This window comes from Chinchilla lanigera, unplaced genomic scaffold (assembly GCF_000276665.1).
Source record: "Chinchilla lanigera isolate Chin_1 unplaced genomic scaffold, ChiLan1.0 scaffold00028, whole genome shotgun sequence".
Lineage (NCBI taxonomy): Eukaryota > Metazoa > Chordata > Mammalia > Rodentia > Chinchillidae > Chinchilla > Chinchilla lanigera.
This window is the reverse complement of record NW_004955429.1, coordinates 6,623,261-6,635,844: the sequence shown is the minus strand read 5'-3', so window position 1 is coordinate 6,635,844 and position 12,584 is coordinate 6,623,261. Positions and strand designations below refer to the sequence as shown.

At 40.7% G+C, this 12,584-nt stretch overlaps 1 non-coding gene across 1 annotated transcript; it reads right to left on the bottom strand.

The window, feature by feature from the left end:
• Positions 1-1,799: 1,799 nt before the first annotated feature.
• Positions 1,800-1,873, bottom strand: Trnan-guu. Its single transcript has one exon. It is a non-coding gene; the product is annotated as a tRNA-Asn (tRNA).
• Positions 1,874-12,584: the final 10,711 nt, after the last annotated feature.

Sequence of the window (12,584 nt, the reverse complement as noted above, 5' to 3'; positions counted from 1 at the left end):
AATGCTGGGATGACAGGCATGAGCCACCACACCAGGATGAATGTGTAGTTTAACAGTACCCTTTTACCATTCCAAGAAGGTTCAGTGTTGTCTTCCAACACACGGTGCAAGGTATTAATGAAACTCATAAAATATAATTAAAATATCACCTTGGGTTTTCCACGAACCAGTTCCTCAAGTAATTTTTGTAGAAGAGAGAACTTGCAGGGAGACAGTAGGGCAATGGAGCGGGGCGTGGCATTGTGCCTGACTGCGTAGGTTGGGATTTGAGACTTCGGGGCTACCGCACTGTGCATCCCTCCACAGCCTGAGCTTGCAGCAGCAGCAGCGATTGGGAACTACCTTGAAGGGCTGCGAGGATTACAGATATCGGTCCATAACGGTGCTTAGAATAGTGCCTGGCAAGCAGGAAGCACTCAGAATGTTAGCTCTGCCGAATGCTACACTTTGGGTGTGCTCCTGGAGTTCAGGTACTGTGAACAGAATCCCCCAAATCATGTTAATAGGGTGTGCAGGGAGTAATTAGAATTACAGGAGGTCGGGATGGGCCCCCACGATGCCATTAGTGTCTTCATAAGAAGAGGAAGGGAGGCCTCAGACAAAAGGCCCTCACTGGATTGCAGCTAAGGCATTTTGAATTCTCCAGCGTTGAGAACTGCGAGCTGATAAACCCTTGCTCGTTATAAGTTCCCCAGCCTACGATATTGAACAATAGCAACAGAAAAAGGACTAATACAAGTAACACATAAATATGGGGGGGAGGGATACATATAAAATATGTATGAAGAAATGTAGAAAACCACAAAATTTGCAGGAAAAAGATAATTTTCCTGTGTGGCTCAAACTGGCTTCCAGTTCCTAGTCACAAGTGATCCTCCTGCCTCAGCTTCCCAGGTAAGTAGATGGGATTATGTGGGCATGGGCCATGCGTAGAACTCGGCTGATGCATCTGTTTTTACATTTCTGTTTAAAATTGTCTGGCAGATAGCTGAAATCTGCAATTATTATGATGAAACTATGATTACTTTTCAAAGGTCGAAGATACTCATGGAATAAAGAACCAGGAACTATTTGGGAGGGATCTGCATTTCATGAAGTAAAAGGCAATATGTCCACAGAATGTTGATGTAAGTTATGGTAGCAGCTTCACTTTTAATCTTTCTCAGAATTTTTTTATTAACAATCACATGTAAAATTAGTCTCTCTCTTTATGAATCAATGGGAATTTTTATAGGTTTGTGCTCTTTTCTACAAAATTCCATCACTTTAATAGCAAAAGCAAAGTAGAACATCTAACTGATCTTATAATACATAAGAACAGGGATTTATGATGACGAAAATATTTCTGAATTGATTAATATAATGAATAATGAAATGCTTACACCGGGATGTACATTTACACTGACCGGGAACAGACAAAAGGAGAGCCAAGCTACTGCAAAACGAGAGTTTAAGATCAACTCAGAACTTGAACTTGACACTGCTGAAATACCTATCACGATCGAGAGTATGAGGCGGTGCTGCCCGTGACTCGGGAACGCTCAGAGCTGCTGTGGCACTGGCCCATACACTATGAGCCCGTCCTGCCCAACTGGCACACCTGCAGACTTACAGAGCTCGGGAGGCGTCCACTTAGCAGCGGTGTGCTGAAGGTGCTTAGAGGAGGGGGCCCGAACCCCGGAAGCCGGGAGCCCCAGCCAGTTGGCAGCGAGGGCGGATCCAGTGCCTGGAGTCCACCTAGGAGGCTGAAGTGTGACGCTGGTGCAAAACCAGGGGTGACTGCCTAGCAAAATGGAGAGCGTCCCTGGGTGGGCTCGAACCACCAACCTTTCGGTTAACAGCCGAACGCGCTAACCGATTGCGCCACAGAGACTCTGATGCCGCCCAACTCTCCAGCCGCGGCCTTTATGAGTAATGGCAGCAGGGCGCGCACCTTCCCTTCCGCCTCCCGCCTTGCAACCAAGGATCCGTGTCTTTTCACTCAGCCTTGCCAACCTTCTCAGTTCACTCTGCGCCTCCTGCCAGACCCGGAGGGCCGCACCCTGCGAGGCGGGGTGAAATCTGCAGCTCCCCGACTCCCGCGGGCCCGGGAAGGGGACTGTCCCCGACTCAGCTGCCTTTGCAAGGAAGTAGCAAACTCCATCCCGTGGGCTAAGAAACTTTGCTTTTGTTTCAAACTCTTTGTCCAGCACCTTGCTGGCCGATCTGTAGGATGCACTTGTGCAGCATTTTCAAGGTCCTCTGAGTTGTATGTTCCCTGTCTGCACCACTTGCAGTACAGGGATCAGTCACGGCAACATCATGTCCCTGGAGAGGGGCACAGGAAAACACCGCAACATTCCGAGCGCCCGTGCACTGTGATTCATTCCTAAACCTGTCCTCGCGTCTCCCTGGAAGCAACCCACGCTTAAAACACACCTCGCAGAGTATTTGTAACCCAGTTTGAGGAAAGTGACGTTAAAGGAAAAAAACGTGTATATATATATAACTGTCTCCTGTTAAATTTCAGCGCAGACATCCGCGGGCGAACGCACTCTGTCCCTATAAACACCCCTATAAATGTCCCTACAAATACCCCACGGGAACATCCTTCCTTTTCTGTGAATGTTTGCTGGACGCCTTTTGAGGTACTCCTCAAAATCCCAAACCATCTTTGCTTTTCCTTTTCTCTCCTCAAAGAACGGCTAGATTCCATTTGAGAACACGACATTTAAATGTTTTTTTCTACAGCAGGAAACCGCTCTATCCAGTATCCCTCCAAAAAGAACTCAGACCTTTGAGACCCCTGTGCGTGGCGACAACTTAAATTGGCTTTGGAGCCGAGGACCGACAGTTTCTGGAAAAGCACTGAGATGTTAAACAGCTGGGAATTCACACCGAGCTGTGTCGCTGCGCTTTCAGCAGGCTTTTTCAGATGAGCGCTTGAAGATCCGAATTGGAAAAACAATCTTGGAGACTTACGCAGAGCGTAGAATGAGTCTGATTTCATTAGGTGATGCTACCTTTATGCTTTATATCATATATATATATTTGTATCTCATACACTAAAACCACCAGGCTCTGCCTTTTCTACTTGATCGTCCTGCCAGGCACTGCTATTGTTGTAATGCCTGTTCAGCTGGGACGGACTGCAACTGTAGTTCCCCCTTCATTAAATATTTATCTTCCTGCTTAAAATAATATCAGGCACAGCTCTGCTCAGGGCGGTATCTTTAGCTCCCATCTCTTTTTCTCGCTGGAACAGCGCATAACATTTTAACTTCCAAAAAGGGAGACAATGAGCAGCAGTTGATGAAAATACTAGTTTAGAAAGGAAGATTAGCTCACTGCACACCCAAAATTTGTTTAGATCATATACTGCTGTTTGCTTAAAAACGCGGGTCTCAAGCCTAGTTCCAGAGTTTTAACGTTTTAAATAAATGGCCACTTCCAGTGTCCACCGTTTGTTAGCTTTGCCATTTTGTGTCTCTCCATTTGAAAAGAAGTTCAAAAGAATAAATATTTTAAAAATGCTAACTGGATTCTGAGCATTTCACTCCAATGATGTCCACAGACATAGCTTTTATGCAAAACGTCCACTTAGAAACAAGAGCGCGACATGCCCTACCATCTAAATCCGCAAGATTATCTGGTGTTAGGCCTTAATACTTATACTCAGTTTTTAAAGCCAAATTAAATCCACTGGGTTGATTTTTAGAAACATACTTACCTTTCCTTAAATTTCAGGATAACCCTCCGCCAAAATGATTCTGATAGCTTCATTAGTGCTTAGGTCTTTGTGGGGCTGATCTGTGGGGCTTAATGGGACCATGTATTTAATTTTCTTCTAGGAGACAGGGAAGGAGGGAGAGGGAGAGAGAGCAAAGGGAGGCAGAGGACATCTGTGCAAATGGGATCCACATGTCTTAACAGACAAGGCAAGATGGTTCTGCTGATTTACAGCCCTTCCAGATACTGGGTCCACTGCTTCCAAATACTAGATCTGCTTCATCCCAGCAAAATAGGCAACTCATGGGATCTTCCCTAATGCAATCCTGCATGATCATTAACTGTTAAGGTTTTCAGTTACTGTATTTCAGAAGGATGATGACCAAGTTGTTAAAAACTAACAATCCAGCTGGGCATGGTGGTGCATGCCTGTAATCCCAGCACTCAGGAGGGAGTCTGAGGCAGGAGTTCGAGGCCAGCCTGGCTTCATAAGCAAGTTCAAGGCCAGCCTGCACCGTATAGTGAGATGCTGCCTCAAAAAAAAAAAATAAATAAATAAAAAATAAATAAAGCAACCCAGTTAGAATTTAAAACACAGAGAAGGGTGTCTTTAGCTTAATGAGAAAGTACTTGCCTATTATGTGCAAGGCCATAAGTGTAATCCCTAGTATTGGAAAAATCAAAACAGTAAGAAGCCCAGTAAGTTACAGAAATTATCCCAGTAAGTGGAAGAGGGTGAAACAAAAGAGAATGCGTACCAGGAAGCAAAAGAGAATTCCAAATCAGATGCCACTAAAAGCACAAGAAGAACTCTGAGACCAATTTAACCACATTTTGCAAGTGATTTATGGTAATGTTACAATGAATCCCTCCAAGATTACAGAATGTCTTCCACTCATTAAAAGCATTCTCCTCATTTAAAACTGACTACTAAGAATCAGTTATCAAAAAAAACCAAATGAAGGTATATCATACTGATACAAATTCCCTGTGATGAATGTGATCATCATATATACCTAAATGGTAGCAATAAACAAATCTTAACAAAGATTATCGTCCAATAAAATTCATATTTTTCCTATAAAAATTATTAAAGAAAAAAAGCATCAGTTGTCAACTCAGCAGGCCAATAGCAAATGGTAGAAAACAAGATTCATTGCTGACCCCTAGACTGGGCCTACTCAGAAAATATACACGAAAACTGAGATAGGTATATTAGCATATCATTTCTTCTTTTCCATTATTTTTAAAGTCATGTCACTTAGAAAATTTTATGAAATCACTCAGATAATCATCTCTATTTTTCATCAGTGGAAATTGTTTAAGGAAGGTAAGGAAAAGCAAAAACAGTGTACAAATAATCTGCCCAGAGTTCAAATAAAGATTACTTAAGATGTGTTTTTCATGAACTCCTCCTTCATGTGAGGAAACAATCTCTCATTATTTTTATGGTTTTACTGTAATGTGGAACTAAATTTTAATCACTGTTTATCACCTTAGCAGAAAAGTATTATTCACAAGTAGCATCGATGATTCCAACTGTGTCCATCCAGATCAACAGAATCCAGCTATGGGTGGTGGGAGGTTGGGCAAGGACTTGAAATTTCTTCATTCCCTCCGGCCTGGGTGGGGGAGTGTGTTTCTCCTGAAAGACCCTGTGGCTCCCTCAGTGCTTGAAGGGTTCTCCCTCAGAGCTCACCTTGTGGCCCATCTCTTGACCACATCACGGTTAGCATGGGAGCCACCAGCTTGTACGCTCCACAGTATTCAACAGAAGCAGTTGGACGTGACGATCCTTTGCTGTCTACTCCGTATACTAGAAGTGTGATACATTAGCAGTCATGCCTATGCTTCTCAGCACACCTATTCACAAATTAACATATGAAGAAATCAAAACAGATTCCTCTTCTCATTTGCTTCAAAAGAATAAAGAGCATGAGGCAGATGCCAAAGGGAGACCCAGACTCAGCTCTGAGCTATGGACTGCCTGGGGCAGGGGAGCGCAAGTGTCTTCATTGGAGAGGAGATGAAGACCGGAGAGGAGACCAGCGTGGAGCAGATCTGGCAGAGGGTGGATGGAGGAAGAAGGGTCCTACCTAGTGCCCGGTTTGGAAAGTGTTCCTCTATCTCTTCCAATATAAAATTAGCAACACTTGCCCTACCTACTTCATGGACATATGGGAAAATAACACCTAAAGCTACTTTCTTTCTGAAGTGTTAGACAAACATGCTACTTAACATTTTAAAGGATCTGTTTAAAAGAAATCAAAGACAAAGAAAAATACTGTAATTCATGCAGAGGGCACAATTTCAATTCAATTGGAGAAACTAGGCATCTAGTCACGAAGGCCAGGAAAAGCACAAGGCACTGTCATACTGTCCTAGTGGCCTCTAAATGTTCCCAAGGAGGGCACAGAAGACATGATATACTGCTGAAGCCACGGTCCCCTATAGCCACACTTCCAGCAAAATTTCAGGTGTTGAGAATACAGTAGTCTAATGCCGCAGGATAGCTCCCTCCCACACAGTGAACAGGAAGATTTGAATTAAATTCAATTAAATCATAAAGACAATTGTGCCTAATAAAAAGATGATACAAAGGGAGATACTCTGTAACAAACAGCCAGGCAATCATTAATATTTTTGAAGATAGATAAACATTATCTTAGTATTTAGAACTATAGGTATAGTCTAGAATTTAAGCCAGCCTGATATAACAACCCATATGTCAAAAAAATAGGCCTTATAGTATTACATAATGATTCATCTTAGAGTATTGTAAATACAAAGTGCTCTTATATATTCAAAGTGCCATCCTTCCGAAGGTATGATTTTCAAACATAACGAAACAGGAATAAAATAGTTGCTTGGTGCCTTGAATTTACAAGTCATAGTAAAAATTAGTCTCTGGAAGTGGGGGTGTAATTCTGTGGGAAGTCATGTGATTTAGCATGTGTGAGGCCCCTGAAACACACTCACACATAATTTATTTTCCTGTGGCCCTTCAAGGATACTACCACTATTCTGGAAGACATGGGTTGGAGCCGAGGCCTGGCATTACCTCAGGCTCCTTTTGTTTTGTTTCTTAGCTTTGGACAATCACACCTTTCTCAGTGCCTCTTGACTTTGACCACTACTCTCCAGCACCCCGAATTCCCATCACTCAGCATTAAGCCAATACATTTGGTATACCTGTTTCCCTATACTCCAATAAATGTGCATCCAAACTAATACAGTATAGCATTATATGTAACAGAATACATATACAATAGTACATCAAACACAGCATTTATAATGCTACAGGTAATACAATAATAATACAATACAGCATTAACTTAATAGACGATGGTACAATAATACAATATAGCATTACATGTACCATAGTTGCAAGCATTTACTATCAAATCCTATGCTAAATCCTACACAAGAATTACCTTTACCTCTCATCTACCCTGAAGGTAAGTACTTTTGCTATGCTCTTTCCGAAGATGAGGAAATGTAGGTTTACACATGGTTTGAGCTTTAAATCTATTTGAATATCAAATAACTCGCCCAGCGTGCCCACTGCTCTTGGGACTGTGCCTCCGTTCTGCTCATTCCTTTCCTTTCCCCCTCACCGCTCTGTCTCCTCTACTCGATTCCACTTGTAGCTCAGAGGGTGGCCTCCTCCTCTCTGAAACTTCCCAGCTCCCTGCAACCAGACACAATCTTTCCTTCTAGTAGACCTTCGTCCTTCTCCAAACCTCACATTCCATTACAACCATTTTTGTACTTACTTAATTCTCCCTTTTAATTTGTATGCTCCTTGGGTCAGAAATGCCATCCATCTTCGTACCTCCTGTAGCACTTGATAGTCACGCCACACAAATGTATTGGGTAGTTTTAAACAGTAATGAAAATAAAAGGCCTACATTAAATATTTGCCACAGAAAACCAGCACAGTTTACAAGTTTCTTAGAACTTGGTCCTTAGAACTTGACCAAGTACAACGCAGACAGAAAAAGAAAAAAATTAGGGTAGGACATTATCAAAAGAGGTGATGGGAATCTCAAACTGGGCAAAGAACTGGCTGAATCCAAAGCAGTCATTTATAGAAAAACTTTTTAAAGTTGTAAGTGTGTAAAGTTCAAGGCACTGCTATTTCTAGAGGTGATTTTGACATTATTAAGATTAAAGCAACTTTCTAGATTTATTCATGTGAAACTTTATACAACACTTTATGTCACGCACAGTTACAAGTTCTTTGCAAATATTTACTCATTTAAATTTTACAACAACATTGTGAGGCAGTTTCCAAGATTATCACCCGTTTTACAGATAAAGAACTGCAGATGTCAGGCCACTCACCTGGGTCACACAGGAAGGGGCACAGCCAGGGCTCAAGGCCAGGGGTCTTTCTTCAGATCACTCCTTTAATCATTAGGTTCTGCTGCCTCTACTTTGTCTTTAAGTTACATAGTAGTTCTCACATCATATATAATGAAACATTTAAAAAAACAATTTAGACACTGTAAAAATATATTTTATTAATTGAAAATGGTTTGACATAGTTTCAGATTTGAAAGTTACAAGAACAGCATGAAGAATTCAACCCAATGATTCATTCCTCAAATGATAACATCTTGCTACTTTGGCCTTATCTTTATTTTCCTCTCTCAACATGTAGTGTTCTTCCTGACTTGTTTGACAGTAAATTGCAGGCATGATGCTATGGTTTGTGTGTAGATGTCCCCCAAAGCTTCATGCAGTCATGGGCGGGCTTCTAAAGTTTTCGATGGACTCATGATCCAGTGCTTGGATTATGGGTGTGAGTGTTACACCTGCCCGGTGGGGGCGGGGGGGGGACAGCCTACGTACAATATAAGGGAAGGAAAGAGGCTTGCTGTCTGCTGCTCCTCCCTTTTTGCTCTTGCTGCTTTTGCTGCTTTCTGCCACCATGAACTGCTGCTGTGTGCCATGTCCCACTCTGCCTTAGAGCCAGCTGAGTATGGACTGAAACCTCCACAAGCTCTAAGCTAAATAAACCTTTCCTTCCTTAATTTTGAGGGTCAGATATTTTGTCCCAGCAATGAGAGAAAAGTAACCAAGACACATGATATCCCAAGTACTTCAGTGTGTTTCCTAAAAAATTATTTTACATTACCTCAGGAGAAACATTATAGTTAGAATTATAACAAAACTCGAGATCATGAATTATATTACATTGTCCTTTTAGTTTTCTTAATCTCTGCCAATCCCCGAGTATCTTACTCACTGTCTCTGTGCAAATTATGATTTTGACATTTCTGAAGATCACAAGCCAATAGAATACCCCTAAATGCTGGACTGTCTGGTATTTTGTGATTCCGTTCAGATTAGATACAGTCTCCCCGTCTTGTCAACTCATGTACTAGACTGTATATTGCAGCATGAGCCTGAGACAATGGCAAAACAGAAAAAGAAGTCTGCAACAAGCACACAGGTGTGTCACACTGATCATGGGCTGGGCAGGCTCAGAACAGTGTTCTTCAATATCATACAAAGCAGTGAGAGAGCAACTTGAATTTCTGAAACAGCAAGACTGAGATTCACACAGAGCCTCTGGGGTCAGTCAAGGTTTAGCCAGCTGTACCTCCTCTTGGCCTGCGTTGCTTTCCACAAAACAGACCCTGAATATGACCAATGATGCATGGGGAGCGGAGACTTTCCAGATTTAGCACTATCTAATCACACAGATCAAAAATCCTTTCAGAGATGATCCGCGGAAACATTATGCCTAGGGGGCCCCTTTGGCAAGACAAAAAGGATTTCTCATCTGTTTACCCAAGGAGGGGGAATCTTTCCTTACGAGGGAAAAAATGAAATACAACCATCTACGGCAGTTCCAAGAGTTCCATGAGAGCTTTACCTTATTAATGTAGCTCTTTCATGCAGGGAATATTTTTCAATACATCTTTCTATTAAAAGTATCAATAACAAGGACTGGAGGTATATGGATCCATGGTGGTGTGCCTGCCTAGCATGCCATATGGATTTGATCCCCAGTACCAATAAATGTTTTTAAGTAATATAATAGTGTCAATGATATTACCACAAATGGAGAGATTCTATGGCCCTAGTCAAGAATTTTTTGTTTTTTTTATTTGTGAGAATCCTTGCATTTAGAGCAGCTATTAAACCAGGGATATAGCTCAGCGGCACAGTGCCTTGCTTACAAAGCACAAGGTCCTGAGTTCAATTCCTGGTAGTCCCCCCCAAAAAATAGCACAGCTATTAAATCTTTACTAAGTCAGTAGGCTAGAACACATATTTTTATAAAACTGATAATCTGAAGAGTTTTACTTAAAGTTGAAGACTACTTTCCAAATTAGATCAATATATGAAGCAGTCTGTTAACCAAATGCCTCAATTTATAACTAACTTTTAGAACTCTTTTGGAATAAAAAGAGAGAAAGATTGCAGAAACCCACATTATTAATGGTAGAATTGTATAAAAGGGCCCTGCAGGTGAGCATTTACCTTTAGATTTATTCATGAACTTATTTTAGGTGGGGTTGATGCAAAGTCTCCTTTTCAAGCAATTATGAGAGAAAGAAAAATCTATAGCCACAAGCCTCTCAAATGGTCTAGTAATCTGAGAATAAGAGTTTCTTCTGTGCAATTCACTTTACCATTCTGGAACTGTAGATGTGTTACTGGCATAAGGGTGGACACAGAGATGGGTGGAATAGAATTGAAAATCCGTGCATCTTGGCCAATAGATATTTGAAAAGAGCACCAAGACAATTCAATAAGGAAAGAATAACCTCAGCAGGTGGTTCTAGGACTGCCACATATCCACATTTAAAAGGATAGAGGTGAATCCTTAGCTTTCACCTTACGTAAAAATTAACTCAAATTGAATCAAGGACCTAACTGTGAAAGTTAAAACCATAAAACTCTTAGGAAAAAATCTGGGCCTTAATTTATATGGATTAGGAAATGGTTTCTTGGGAATGACACCAAAAGCACAGCAACAAAAGGGAAAATAAGTTGGACGTTATAAAAATTAAAAACTTTTGGGGCTGGGGATTTAGCTTAGCGGCACAGTGCCTGCCTGGCAAGTGCCAGGTCGTGAGTTCGATTCCCAGTACTGGAAAAAAAACAAACAAACAAACAAAAAAAAAATTAAAAACTTTTGTGCTTCAAAGGATACTACCAAGAAAGTAAAAAAATTAACCCATAGGATAGAAGAAAATATTTGCAAATTATATATCTGATAATTGTCTAACATTCAGCATATATAAAGAATTCTTACAATACAATAAAAAGAAAAATAATCCAACTTAAAAAGGAGAAAATGGGGGCTGGGGATTTAGCTCAGCGGCACAGTGCCTGCCTGGCAAGCATGAGGTCGTGAGTTTGATTCCCAGTACCGGAAAAAAAAAAAAATGAGCAATGGATTTGTCACCATTCCTGGATACTTCAGAGCAGTCAAAGAATATAAACAAGTGGCAGAAAAACACATAAAAATGCTGAATATCATTATTTATTAGGGAGATGTTAATCAAATCACAATGAGCTATCACTGTGCTTCTATGAGGATGTGATGATTTAAAAAAAAAGATGGATAATACTAAGTTTTGACCAGGATGTAGAGAAACTGAAATTCTTACACACTGTTGATGGGGAATATACAGTACTGTGGCTAGTTTGAAAGACAGATTTTTTTCAAAATGTTAAATAGAGCCACCATATGATCTGGCAGTTCCACTCCTATAGAACTGAAATTACAAACTTATACAATAATTTTAATAGCAACATTATTCACAATAGCCAAAAAGTGGAAATCAACTCTATAGGCCACCAATTAATAAACACATAAACAAAATGTGATATGTGCGATTAATAGAATATTATTTAGCCATGACACATGCTACAAAATGGATGAAAACCTTATGCTAATTTTGTAATGCTAACATAAAGCAGCCAGATACAAAAGGCCACATATTTTATGATTCCATATTTTATGATTCCATTATGAATGTTATGAAACATTTATAATAAGCAAATCTTTAGAGATGGAAAGTAGAAGCCAGAAACTGAGAGAAGAAGGGATGAAGATTGACTGAGACTAGCTGCATCTAACTCAAGTCCATGCTAAAACAGTTAGAGGCTTTCTTGTTATTTATTGAAGTTTTATGACAAAACCACTAGGAAACACTTCCTTCCACACACACTATTGTTTCTATTTACCTCATATGTAAATTTACTCCTATATCATCTATTTACTTAGGACAGATATTTAAATTAGTACACATGCCAAGTACACATGAGTATGTATACATACCCAGTACTGTTTACATGTAAATATAGAACTCAAGCTAAATAAATCAGAATACTAGTTGAGCTGGGTGTGGTGGCACATGCCTGTTATCCCAGCGCTCTGGAGGCTGAGCCAGGAGGATCATTGTGAGTTTAAGGCCAGCCTGGACTATGTGGTGAGACCCTGTCTCAAAACCACAAAAACAAACTAGAAATATAGACTGAGAAATCATTGGTCAATAAGTGCAACATAGAGTCCCAAACTGGATGACCTTGATCGAGAGAAGGAAGCAGAAGTCACTACATTAAACCCTGGGATCCTGGATACTTCAGAGCAGTCAGAAACTGTGCTGGTGACAAGTGTGGACACAGTAGATAGTGAATGACGGAGGCAGGAGAAAGTGACCCCACTTTGTATCAAACCTTCTATCTTATTCCCCTATGTTGTTGTTATTTGACTATTGTTAGTCCCTGAGCTGAGCAGTTTTCTGCATTCTTCTATTGCAAAAACAATTTAAAAATTTACAGAAGTCATTGAAACCTTTCAAATTCTAAGATTCCACAGACTTTCTCCACTCCTTACTTCATCATTA